The following is a 14016-nucleotide window of genomic DNA, read 5'->3' as shown; positions in this document are numbered from 1 at the left end:
CCTTTCTGAGCAGGAAGGGTCTCTCCACCTCTATCCTATCCATCCCATTCATCATCTTATATGTCTCAATGAGATCTCCCCTCATTCTTCTAAACTCTAACGAGTACAAGCCTAGTTTATTCAGCCTCTCCTCATAGCTCAACCCCCTCAACTCCGGCATCAGCCTAGTAAACCTCCTCTGCACTCCCTCCAAGGCCAAAATATCCTTGCGTAAGTACGGCGCCCAAAACTGCACACAGCACTCCAGCTGCGGCCTCACCAATGCCCTATATAGCCGCAGCAAGACCTCCCTACTTTTATATTCAATCCCCCTCGCTATGAAGGCCAGCATCCCATTCGCCTTCCTGACCACCTGCTGCACCTGCAAGCTGGGTTTTTGCGACTCATGCACAAGGACCCCGAGGTCCCTCTGCACCGTCGCCTGCTGCAGTTTTTCACCAAGTAAGTAATAATCCTTCCTACCATTATTCCTACCAAAGTGGACCACCTCGCACTTGCCAACATTAAATTCCATTTGCCAGTTCCTGGCCCATTTGGCCAGGCCACCCCAAAATTTCCCACCCACCATTTCTATCCCCAATCCTACTCATCACCTTGTAGCCTTAATTTCTCCCTGATTGCGCAATAGCTGGACCAATAAGCTTCCCTGTTTTACAGAAGCCAGTGCCAAAAAAAAGGTGGTTGCCCACCTTCCCTCCAATTCTGCAGCTCCAGACAAAAGACCATGAGAACCCATTGCGCTACATCGGTCTTGCCCAGCCAGAGTCAGAAAGTTGGGCAAGGCAGGAGTGGTTGGATTTCCAGAAAAGTAACTACTAACAGAAATTTACAGCCCTGTCACAGCAGGTGGAGCTGTAAAATTCAGCGAGATATTTAGAAGACCATTGACTTTGGCATCATTGCAAAATCCCACCAGCAGGAGGGACTGTAAAATTCCACCTGCATGTGGAATTCGTCTCAATTACCACTCTACCTGAAGTTATGGTCCAATGTTGATAACCTGCAGTGACAATGCCTTGGGGCTGCTCCTCACATTCAAAGAATCCCACCAGTGCAAAATGAGGCCATTCAGCCCATCAAGTCTGCACTGACAACAATCCCACCAAGGCCCTACTCCCAAAACTCCACATATTTACTCCGCTAATCCCTCCAACCTATGCATCCCGGGACACTGTTGCATGGCCAAATCACCTAACCTGCATACCTTTGGACTGTGGGAAGAAACTGGAGCACTGGGAGGAAACCCATGCAGACATAGAGAGAATGTGCAAACTCAGCACAGACAATGCCCAAGTTGGGAATCAAACCCAGGTCCCTGTAGCTGTGAGGCAGCAGTGCTAACCACTGTGCCACCCCTTCACAGGGCAAATGTACAAATTGTCCACTCCCAAATGCATCAAGCAGTAAAGCATAAGCAGCAACATTACTTAGTCTATTCAAAAAGGCAAATAAAGTTGTAATTTGTGAAAATCTACCAATTTCATTATAAACAATTTGTATCCAGTAATATTTACCAAATAAAACTCCACACAGTTGCAATGTTATGTAAGTACTAGTATTGTTATTTATTGTTAGCTTAAACTGGAAATTTAATATTGAAACAAATATATACATATGTTGCTTGCCTATTCTGTCAATGATTGAACATAAATAATTATAAAACACTAAATGATTCCTACTTTGTGTAATTCAGAGCACCGAACTTTGATGGTGTGGCTAAATGGGCCACCTAAAAATGGCAATTTACGAAAGCATGCTGGAATTATTGGCCAAGTACAGAAATAGATAGGCCGTAGCTTAACAAACAGAGATAAAACAGACTGCAGCTCAGGCGGCTGAATACACAGCAAATAGGCCATCCCTAAGGCAATGGACACTCTCTGTCAACATATTTGTTTATTAGACATAGGGGAGCCTTATGCCCTTATTCGGGAGGGAGGTATGTGACCTATGTGCCTCTATCCCCTGCAGACATGGCCATTGCCTACACACCCAGAAATCTGTGTGGCAGCACCTGATTGGACTCTATCAATCAGGATGATCAAGCCCCGATCGATTGATTGGCAATAATTAAAAAGGGTGCAAAACCAACGAGGTATTAAGGATGCAGGTACAAAGGGTACTGCACAACAGAAGAATCTCTCTCTCTCCCAACGAATGAACGACAGTGACCATCGCCAGCAGTGACTAGCATGAGAACAGCCACCACACCCAAGAAGGAAGGAAGACCACAGTCAGAGTATCAGATCAGACCAAAGGACCAGGCTACGCAGTGGACTACATCGACCAATACGTGGATCAAGGCCAATATCTGCCTGGATACTTGCCAGTCACGCAAGTGTTAACTCAAGGTCTAGTATTGGACTTGAACTTGAGTATTCTGTAAGGAAACTTAGTATTCATTGGGTAGGCGATTAATAAATGTGTGTGTAAATAAATATTAGTATACTAACAAGAAGTCGACTCGCAATTCTTTGTCTACTGCAGAAGGATTAAAACAGGCCATGTGCCAGGCGCAGCAACAAAAGAAAGGAAGATGTCGTGCTTCAGACTGCATTCTGTAACTGGATATGAATACAGCAATGTTAGCCTTTGATAAGACCCTGCCATTAACTGGCTGAGATAAATGTATAAAAGTTAGAAATAAATGCAGTTGATAACAAATGAACAGAGATGCCAATTCTAGAAAAGAATGGTTTTCACAAAATTACTGAATACTTATTACCAGCAGTACAACTTTATAGAGTAAATAAGAGCTGAGTTTTGCTTTCATAAAAGGCTTTGAAATTACCAAAGCCCTACAGAGATGCTTGTGCAAGGTTGTGTGGGGGAGTGTAGAGTATTTATACATTTTTATTTACAAAACTAATCTTTGCAGTTGCTTTTTTGAAGCAATAATAAGGTTCCAGCATCGTTCACACACACCATTAAAAAAAGGATTTAAAGGGTCCTCACAGCTGTTAGCATTCAGTCTATGCTCATAACATCCATTGCTGCTGCAGAGCTTGCAATCACAAAGTCTGTCCCTCACTGTCAGCAAAACAATAGAGATAGTCCATCAACTTCAGAAAGCGTAGCAGAGGACATACCCCATCTACATCAACGGAGATGAAGTGGAAATGGTCAGACCTTCATGTTTCTAGGTGTCCAGAAATCTGCTCTTGTCCCTTCACGCCAACACTATAGTTAAGAAAGCTCACCACTGCCTCTACTTTTTCAGCTGGCTTAAAGAATTCGGCATGTCCTCTACAACTCTCACCAAATTTCTGGTTGTATCACAGTTGCCTCCTCCACTGTTCAAGATTGCAAGAAACTACAAAGGGTTGTGAACGAAGCCCAGTCTATCATGCAAACCAGCCTCCCATCCATTGACTACACTTGAAAAAACAGTCAGCATAGTCAAGGACCCCACGCATCCCGGACATATTCTCTTCCAGCTTTTTCCATTGGGGAAAACGATACAAAAGTCTGAGGTCACAAACAAACAACTCCAGAATAGCTTCTTCTCTGCTCCCATCAGACTTTTGAATGAACCTACCTTATATTATCTTTCTCCACACCCTAGCTATGACTGTAACACTAATACATGTCACAATAAAAAATCAAACCACATCAAATCTCCTCTTACCACCCCGAGGTTGAAAACTCTGCTTTATCCACTAACACAAAACTGAATTGTGATGCAATGGGCATAAAATCTGATTGTCCAGAAAGAATGCATGAGTTAATCCAGCATAGAATAAGAGAGTTGTGTTCAAAATTGAAGAAACACTCAGTTTATGTAATATATTTTTCATTTCCACAATTAAATTGTGATCAACTGTTGTTAGAAACAGGGTATTTTGTTATATGAAAGTTAGGAGGGGACAGGATGCAACATTATACAACAGGACCCAAGAACTTCAAATGAATATATTTAGAACAAAGATGCCCAAGAGGGCTATTAACTTTATTGCAAATACACAACAATAACAAATGCTTCATTCCCAGAATCTCAGTGGATTTGCACTGTGCAACATAATTCAGTATCAACTATCATTCTAATGTACAAGTTAGGAGCAGAAGACTATTCAGCCCTTTGAGCCTGCTCCACCATTCAATAAAATCATAGTTGATGCCTCAACTCCACTTTGTTTTTATCCCCTGTACCCTTTGGCTCCCTTGTCAATCAAAAATCCATCTTCCTCTGCTTTAAACATATTCAATGATGCTGCTCCATCACATTTCGGGGGGGAAAAAAAAGTATTCCACAGAAACGATCCTCAGAGAAAAAAACTGCCTCAGCTTCATCTGTAATGTAAGACCCCCTAGTTCTAATCCCTCTTACAATCTCTTCAACATCCATCCTGTCAAGTCCCCTCAGGATCTTATATGTTCCAATAAGATAGCCTCTCTTTCTTCTAAACTCCAAAGGGTACAGACTCAATCTGTCCTGCCTTAAAGATATGCTGGTCAGATGCACTGACAATGCTCAATTCTCCCTCAGTGTACCCGAACAGGGGATTTTCAAAGTAACTTCACTGCAGTGTGAATGTAAGCCTACTTGTGACACTAATAAATAAACTTAAATTTAGCCCCCTCAGCCCAACAGTCTAGCGAATTTTCTTTGAACTGCTTCCAATGTAGGCACATAGTCTGCATTCCACCACGGTTACACCACAGGTGTGCAAGGAAACCTTTCTCCAAATCTCAAATGTTGAGATCCAGGCCAACCCAAAAAGGTCACATACACTCCATAGTTCACATGATATCTCCCATTTTGCTGGCTTTCACTCACCTACAACAGAAAACCAAATACGGAATTTCAATCAACACAAGTTTAGATAGGCAGTTAAATAGGCCCTCAGAAAATCATAATGTGACCAGACAGAGGAAACACAGATTTATAAAAGGAAAATTTTGTTTGACTTAGTTTTTTTGTGGTCGTATCTAATTAAGTAGGTAAGATATAACCATATATATGCAGTATATATGAACTTTCAAAAAGCGTTCATGAAGGGTGCCATGAAAGATATTATACAAAATAAGGATTCATGGGATTGGGAGTTACATTTTAAGCACAGAATGATAAGTGGGCAGAAACCAGTAGGAATACATGGATCATTTTTGGGTTAGCTGGTTGTAACCAGTATATTACCACAAGAATTATTGGGTCACTTATTTTGAAACCATAACCCTTAGTTCTCAGCTTCCCCAGCCAGGGGAAGCATTCTGTCCGTATTTACATAGGGCAGAATTTTACGAGTTTTTTCCAAGTGTTGGGTGGACATGAAACTGGGCGTGTTTTCAGGCCCAAACTTATGCACTCTATCAGCAAAATTTTGGACTAGTCAGTTACTGACCAGGGAAGCTATGGACAGAGCTTAATGCACCCGACAGCTTGTACAGGAGGTAGTGTGCATGTGCAGACTTCTGATGCTCCACATGTGCATTAACAGTAGCAGGGGTCTGATGCAAGTGTTGTCAGCCCTCTTTTCTTGAATAGAGGTGTTACGTTTGCTGTTTTCTAATCCACTGAGACTTTTCCAGAATATAGGAAATTTTGGAAGAGGATGTTCCCCCTTATGTCAGAATTCTCTTCCCCAGAGAGCAGTGGGGGTTGGATCATTGAAGTTATTCAAGCCTTGACTCCCATGTCTGTCAAAACTTTATTTAACTCCGGCTTATGTGAGGCAGACAATAAAGTGCAGCTGAAACCAGAACCAGATCAGCCATGATCTTATCGAATGGTGGAGCAGTCTCGAAAGGCCAAATAGCATACCTGTGCTCCTAAATTCTATATTCCTATAATGCATTCGCTAGCTCTGAAACCACTTTCTCTTAAGACCCTAGGATGCAGGTCATCAAGTTGAGAGGACTCATCATCTTTTACCCCATAGTACTTTTTCCCAAATGACATGATTGCTCTAAGTTGCTCCTTCCATCTGCTGCACGATTTTCTCATAGTCATTGAGATGCAGCTTGTGTCTTCTACCGTGAAGGCAGGTACAAAAAGCTTGTTCAAAACCTCTGCCCACCCTAAAAATGTTTCCTCTCACTTTAAAATATGAATTCACTCCGAGGACACCCTCTTGCAAAATGTCTCAGAAACTAAATGGAGGAAATATCATGCAAGCTCTGATTAATTCTTCCAGTTCTACAGCAATCCTTAAAGGATTGGCTGGAAGCCGTTAAAGACATGATAAGTATTTTTGTTTTAATTACTTACCCTTTCTTGAAACATGGAGGAACACGGATTCCCTCCCAATTCCTCAGTACCACAGCAGGGTAATGATGGCCATTCTCGACCCTCCTGCATTTCTCCAGCTGAGATGTTCCTGAGCACAGCTAGGTTCCCCTGTTTCAATCATCTTTTCCATAGTTGCCTGCCCAGTGGAAATAATCTTTCACTGTCTACCCATGCAACAATCCCCAAGGTTTCACTCACCATCACTCTCACAGTCTCTCCAATTGTTGCTGCTGCTCTCAGCGCTGCAGAACATGATGGTTCCTCCACTCCCATCCCTTTTCAGTAACTGCAAGTTCAACTTTACAAACTGCTTACTGGAGTAATTTATTTGATAACCAAACTCCAGTTGACTTTGCTATCCCAATGCTCCCAACCCTTTGATGTTTCCAGCCATTCCTAGCTGTACCTTGTCTATGACAAGTATGAAATTTTAAGCCTATTTTCCCAGGATAACATCTCACTCAATTCAAATACAGATCACAGAATTGGGCAAAGAGTGCAGAATGGACTAAATGGGTCCCTGATTTTCTGTCCTTTCATAGTGAGAAAACTGAATGCAACACATCAGACATTTTATTTTCCTCACTGGAGCACAGCCCAGCCAATTCAATCAGTTTGAGATCCTGCACCAGAAACAGAACCTTCAAGTTACCGAATTACTGGGGATAGGTCCAAGTCAATCTCTCAGGATCGTAATGGGATTGGGGACTGTGCATCGCACTTTGTTCTCCTGTCCCATCGCGCACGTGCACTCTTCCTTCATGTTTCAGTCACTGAACCTGCAGGAGAGCAGTGATGTTTTACAGAACAGATTTAGATGCTGTTACTGCACAAGGATTAGAAACTGCAGTTCGCACTGTAAGAAGCAATGCCCATGAGACTGGTGTCTGATTTTGGTGTAGATGGTAATAAGAACAGGACATTGTGCCCAGATTAAGCTGAATCACTCAAGATATGGAAAGTACAGGTACAAAAGATGGTGTTTCTACATAGAAACAACCTATGTAAAAGCAAGGACATGATGTTTGTGTTGTGCAAGATATTTTTTAGATCACAGTTGAGAGTTGCATGAAATTCCAGGCACTCCATTACAGAGCAGTAAGTATAATAGGTTGATTTGCAATGGCAATAAAAGGTTTATTATTATAAAATCCGTGTAGTGCGGAAAGAGGCCATTCAGCCCATCAAGTCCACACAGACTCTCTGAAAAAGCATTTTACCATGGTCCACCATCCCCACCCCATCCCCTTAATCCTATTCATTTTATGATGGCTATTCCACCCTACACATTTTTAGACACCAAGGGGCAATTTAGCATGGCCAATCCAGCTAACCTGCACGTTTTTGGACTGTGGGTAGAAACCAGAACATCTGGCAGAAACACATGCAGACACAGGTAGAATGTGCAAACTCCACACTGACAATCACCTAAGACTGAAATCAAACCCAGGTCCCTGGTACTGTGAGGCAGCAACGCTAACCACTGTGTCAAAGGGAAGTTAAATGATCTTTACAAAGGTTGCTAGAATATGAAATACTTCACCATAAATGTCTCCTTAGACACATAATATCACTGTAAAGAGAAGCGGATAACTTATGAAAGAATATACGACACGGGCAAAGAGAAAAAAGATAGGATTAGGCAGCTGCAGATTAAGATTTAGCTTTGTCAAAAGGTCAATGGAATGAATGACTTTCCTCAGTGATATAAATTTCTGATTCTCTTACAACAGAAACAGTAATATTCCTGAATTTTAGAAAAATACTATCAGATTTGAATATTCATTGCAAAACGATGGTGACTTTATCTGGAAACTTTTGTCACATCAAGCGATGAGAAAAGTAGATGGTCCAAATATTCTGACAACCTTTGTATTCTAACAAGATTCTTGAATACTTTGGGCATACTATAATAAATTGACTAAAACCTGAGTGATGATTTCACCAGTACATTTTATTTATATTGTGTTTTCTCTTTAAATATCTTTCTCTATTAAAAACATTATTTAATGCACCTGAATGCTACCTACTAGAGAAATCCATCATGATTTTCTAATTACACACAAGTTTGTTTTATAATCTTTCACCATCAACAATATGTTGGTGTTCTGCTGCATTATTTCTGAAAGAAAAATTACTGTCCTAGTGAGGCCACTGCTGCGTAAAAAATAATGATTCACCAATTTAAATAAGCTCTACAAAAAACATGTATACTGGGAAACAGTAATCTGGATCAGTGCATTTTGCACAGATTGCAAAAATATGAAGAGTTTCGGAAAATAATTATTTAATAGTGGCATAGAGGTTAGCACTGTTGCTTCACAGTGCCAGCAAAGCAGGTTTGATTCCCAGCGTGGGCCATGTCTGTGCGGAGTCTGCACATTCTCCCAGTGCTCCCATTTCCTCCAACAGTCCGAAAGACATACTGGTTAGGTGCATTGGCCATGCTAAATTCTCCCTCAATGCATCCAAACAGACATTGGAGTGCGGCAGCTTAGGGATCTTCACAGTGACTTCTTTGCAGGGTTAACGTAAGCCTATTTTGACACTAATAAATAAACTTATAAACTTTTTTAAATTTCATGTATTATTTCCTTTCAAAATTTTATATTTTTCAGACAGGACTGTCCAATGAGGACAGACTTAGTAGAATGACCTTTATTCTCTGGAAGTTAGAGAGATAGAAGTTGATCTCATTGAAACACAAGATTTTAAAAGAGCTTGACAAGGGTAGCTGGGGAGTCATGCCATTTTTTGCTCTGGGTAGCATCTGGAACTAGGGGCAATAATCTTAGGATAACCAGTCATTTAGGACTAATTGTGAAGAAATTTCTTCACTCAGAGAACTGTGAACCTTTGGAATCCTCTTTCCAGGAAGCTGCAATTATTCAGCAGGTAAGTATACTCAAGGCAGAGATCTATTCCTTTTTGAACTCTGACAGATATAAAGGATTTTACAATCAGATGAGAATGGAGTTGAGGTCTAAGGTCAGCTGTGACCTTAGTAAATGGTGTAGCAGGCTCCAGGGGTTCATATGATCTGCTTCAGATCTTAGTTCTTATGCTTTCATCAGTTCCTCAGGTTTATTTTGGACACAATGCGCAACGCTGTACAGTTTACAATTTATTTTAAAATAGTTCCTCTCACTATTTTTAACCATATTTTTACATACCTGTTCCACAACTCTAATTACTACCTTCACATTTATTTCTTCTCTTACTTTAAGTCTGTCCTTTCATGTTTGGTTTAGAGTTGGGATTGTTCCATCTCTTGTAGATTCCTTCCCCTGTCTTACAGTTTTGAAGTCTTTGCCACTTCACTATTTGCCCTTTCTGCAAAGTACTGGTTCCATAAAAAGGAACCTCTCTTTTCCTCACCATAACTTTGTGTATTTTAAGTGTCCAGATCACCAACAACCTGTCCTCGTCCCCTCCATGCCAACACTATGGTCAAGAAAGCCCACCAAATCCTCTTTCGCAAACCAGCCTCCCATCTATTGATTCGGTCTACACTTCCTGCTGGCTCCGCAAAGCAGCCAGGACCCCAGACATTCTCTCTTCCACCTCCTTCCATCCGGATAAAGATACAAAAGCTCTGAGGCTACGCACCAACTGACTCAAGAACAACTTCTTCCCTGCTGCTGTCAGACTTTTGAATGGACTTACCTTGCATTAAGTTGATCTTTCTCTACACTCTAATTATGACTGTAACACTACATTCTGCACGCTCTCATTTCCTTTTGTGTGAATGGTATGTTTTGTCTGTATAGCATGCAAAAAACAATACTTTTCACTGTATACTAATACGTGTGACAATAATACATCAAATCAAATCGACCAATTTGCACACGCTGGAGGCAATAATCCAGAGATCATTAAACTGCGAGAGCCATGTTTTAATTTAGCTCCTAACATTCAATACTCCCTCTGCAGGATCTCCTCCCTGTTTCATCCCATGTTTTTTCCTCCAACTGGAAGTATGACAACTGGGTTTTCCCCTCCCTTTCCAAATGCCTCTCCAGTCACCCAAGATATCCCTTACTCCGGCACCTGGTAGGCAACACACCATTTAGGACTGGAATTCATGGCTGCAATGGACAGTATTATTCCCCTCAATTATAAAGTCCCCCATCACTACTACACTTCTCTTCTGCTCTTTATCACTCCCTCTCTCTCCCCACCCCTGGGCTTCCTTCTGTGCACAGGCTTTGGTTTCTATTCTGATTGATCTTCCCCCTCTTTCTGCCCATCCTTTTCTTATTCACTCGTGGGACATGGGAGTCACTGACTGGCCAGCATTTAATGCCCATATCTAGTTGCCCGAGGGTAGCTGAGAATCGACCACATTGCTATGGCTCTGGAGTTACATGTAAGCCAGACCAGGTAAGGAATGCAGCATTTCCTTCCCTAAAGGACATTAATGAATCAGATGGGTTTTGCTGACAATCAACAATGGTTTCATTTGATTTGATTTGATTTGTTATTGTCGCACGTATTAACGTAGTGAAAAGTACTGTTTCTTGCGTGCTATACATCCAAAACATTCCATTCATACAGAAGGAAACAAGAGAGTGCAGAATGTAGTGTTACAGTCGTAGTTAAGGTGTAGCGAAAGATTAACTTAATGCAAGACAAGTCCATTCAAAAGTCTGACAGCAGTAGGGAAGACGTTGTTCTCAAGTCGGTTGGTACGTGACCGCAGACGTTTGTAACTTTTTCCCAAAGGAAGAAGGTGTAAAAGAGAATGTCCAGGGTGCTTGGGGTCCTTAATTATGCTGGCTGCATTGTCGAGGCAGCGAGAAGTGTAGACAGAGTCAATGGATACGAGGCTGGTTCGCATGATGGATTGGGCTACATTCACAATCTTTTGTAGATCCTGATGGTCATCAGTAGATTTTTAATTCCAGATTTTTTTTATTGAACTCAAATTCCACCATCTGCCGTGACGGGATTTGAATCAAGGTCCTCAGAACGTTAGCTGAGTTTCTGGATTAATAGTCTAATGATAATACCACTAGGCCATCACCTCCCCTTGCAGTGTATCATACCTGCTGGACAGGCCCACTTTCTGCAGGGCATTTTCACAGCCTTTCCTAAGTCACCACAATCTGGCACCCTGATAGCCACATCTGCCCCTATGAACCTATGCTTTCTTCTTTAGTGTTTCTGTGTACAATATAAAATTATCCAGAAATTCATCGCCCTCCTTTATGTTTCAGAGTGCCCCTAATTACCATCTGCTCCCTCAGCTCAATGTCTGGAAGACAGAGACATTTTCTACAGATGAGAATTTGGAACAGTCTCGCTAATCATACAGTTCGAGCAAAAGGCTTGTCCTGCCATCTCTAGTCTTTTTCATTGATTTATAACTAAACTAAAATTAACTAGGCTGCCTTAAGAACAAAATTAAGAACAATATTGTTTACTTAACCCGTGAATCACTCCTCCATGTTCACCCTGAAAGCTTTCACAAGCTTCTCCACTTCATCAACTGTTGGGCTACTTTTGCTATGCACTTTGTGTTTTCCTTTCTCCTGCTGCTCTGCCACACTGCTGTTTCAATACTTGGGACCACAGTCCTGTGTTCTCACAAAGTTTAGCTCAACTTGCCAGGAAATATTAGGTCTCTGTTTCTCGACCAATGCAGAAATTCTATGGGCAAGTGAAACAAATAGTCACTGACCACAAAATCCAGCCCCATATTTCAAAATACAATTACATGAATGCAGAAACAGATTTTAATCCATATATTTTATGAGACTGGTACTTTTTATAAAGTGAAAATATATAAAAGCCTGAAAGGTATGTCACAAGGCTATCCCTCTTTAATTTTGAAAAGATGAATTCAATTGACTGGAAATTTTGCAAAATGAAATGAGACAGAACAAACTTCTTAAAAATGCAAGCCCACCTTCCAAGGTGCAAATGAAACAAAAATCAAACAAATCATCCTCATATGAGTAAAGAGAGACATTTCCCATCATTCAGATATCCATCAAAACTCATTACTATCTAAGGAAGAAACAATGAAATGTAAAGTGCTAAATATTGAAACGATGGCTGCCACAGACACACCCATCCCAAGCCCCTTGGAAATACACAGTGGGTGAACAATAACAGGCCAGATTAGAGCCACTGCAGAGAGACTGCAAAGACTTTAGCAGAAGAGACAGCCAGAGCTCACTCTCCCTTTTGGAGCAAGGATTTGTTCGAAAGGCAAAATTACTAGAACTCTACCTTCAGCTGTTCATAATAGATATGCTAATAAGTACAGACTGTACTCATTAGCACATGTTTACAAACCCATAACAAAATGATTACTGTTGGATGCAATTCTGTGATTGAACAGTACTTACTGAATAATCCGAGTGTGTTAATAGCTACACTAAAGTCCACTATATTTCTAATTTTTCTCAGCTCTGATGAAAAGTCATTGACCTAGAATTGCTAACACCGTTTCTCTTCCCACAGAAGCTGCCTGACCTGAGTACTTCCAATACTTACAATTTTTATTTCAGATTTCCTATATCAATTGTTCTAGTTTTTCTTCACATAGCTTTATATGAATTTTGAAAGAGGTAGGTATATTTTGTCCTCACTTGTTATTACTTCATTTTTAGATTACAGCTAGCCAATTGTAGCTATTCCATTTTCCATAGTGGCCTCCCAAATTCTCTTACACTCACCTTATAAAAGCAGCCATAACCAAAGTGAAAAAGCAAACACAACTCAAACTAATCATTATCTTTATGTACAAGTTAAAAACGTTATAAGTAAAGTCCGTCACTGCAATACAAACTCCCACATATTCTACCAAAAGATGCCAAGAGCATACTCTACGTGCAGAATTTGATCCTTCTTTAGTGTGATGTCCAGAAATTCCTGCTCTCAAATTAGAAGCAAGAGTAGGAACCTGATGACAAAAGGAGGTGAAGACCGTAACACACAACTTAAACATTTTGCGCTTAGGGAGAGAACAGGGAAATTGGAAACAGGTTTCAAATATGAACAATGACACTGCAGAAAGAAAATAATAACCGAAGCATGTTCAAATTTTGGGACATTAAGTATGCAAAATTAGATGTTATCCAACTAATTACAACACAAACAAAATAATATTTCTGATTTATTGCCAACACTTATCAAATAAATATACTGTACAATCCAAGGAGGCCACATGTTGAATTAAAAAATTAAAAATTCAGATCCATCACTATATTTTGGCACAATATTTACCAAAATAACTTCACACAAAAATGTCCATGCCTTCAAAGGAGCTTTGGTGTTCCTCAAAGCTTCTTTAAAAAAGTCCTCTGCTTCCATGTTGCATATAATTAATATAATGTGCAAAGCAAAAATATAATTAACTGTCCTTTCATTTTTTTTGTCATGGGGGAATGGGGTGGCATTGGGACTTTAACTGTATATTGTGCAATAGTTGAATATTCTTTATAATATGTGCTAATAAAAGTTCCAGAGTACTGATAACGCGAGTGGGACAGAACAGCAACTGGCAGGAAGTTTACGAAGGTTTACTGACCATATCAAAGACAGCAGATTTCCATCCAGGCTTATGATACATCCAAGAGGAATTCACACAGTGCACTTTTTTTTAAAAGAGAGAGGAATGATTGCTTCTGGGTACATTTATAGTTTACAGACTAATCTGTCAGAAAGTTGAAAAACAGACTTTGAATGTTAGCACCTTTTTTTATATACAGACTCTCCTTTTTCCTGTGTGCACAGTACTTCCACAGAATTCAGAAAGCAGTTAACGTTTTGAGACC

The 14016-nt window shown here is 40.5% G+C and overlaps 1 protein-coding gene across 3 annotated transcripts in view; it reads right to left on the bottom strand.

Moving 5' to 3' along the window:
• The window catches only part of LOC145342911 (lysine-specific demethylase 4C-like), a 354712-nt gene that overhangs the window by 236665 nt on the left and 104031 nt on the right, over nt 1–14016 (bottom strand). The gene's annotated exons all lie outside the window — the stretch shown is intronic.

The sequence above is a fragment of the Carcharhinus amblyrhynchos genome, chromosome 5, assembly GCF_965287045.1.
Source record: "Carcharhinus amblyrhynchos chromosome 5, sCarAmb.v2.hapA, whole genome shotgun sequence".
In the NCBI taxonomy this organism is placed as follows: Eukaryota; Metazoa; Chordata; class Chondrichthyes; order Carcharhiniformes; family Carcharhinidae; genus Carcharhinus; species Carcharhinus amblyrhynchos.
Note: the sequence above shows the minus strand (reverse complement) of the source record. Positions and strands in the feature narration are given on the sequence as shown.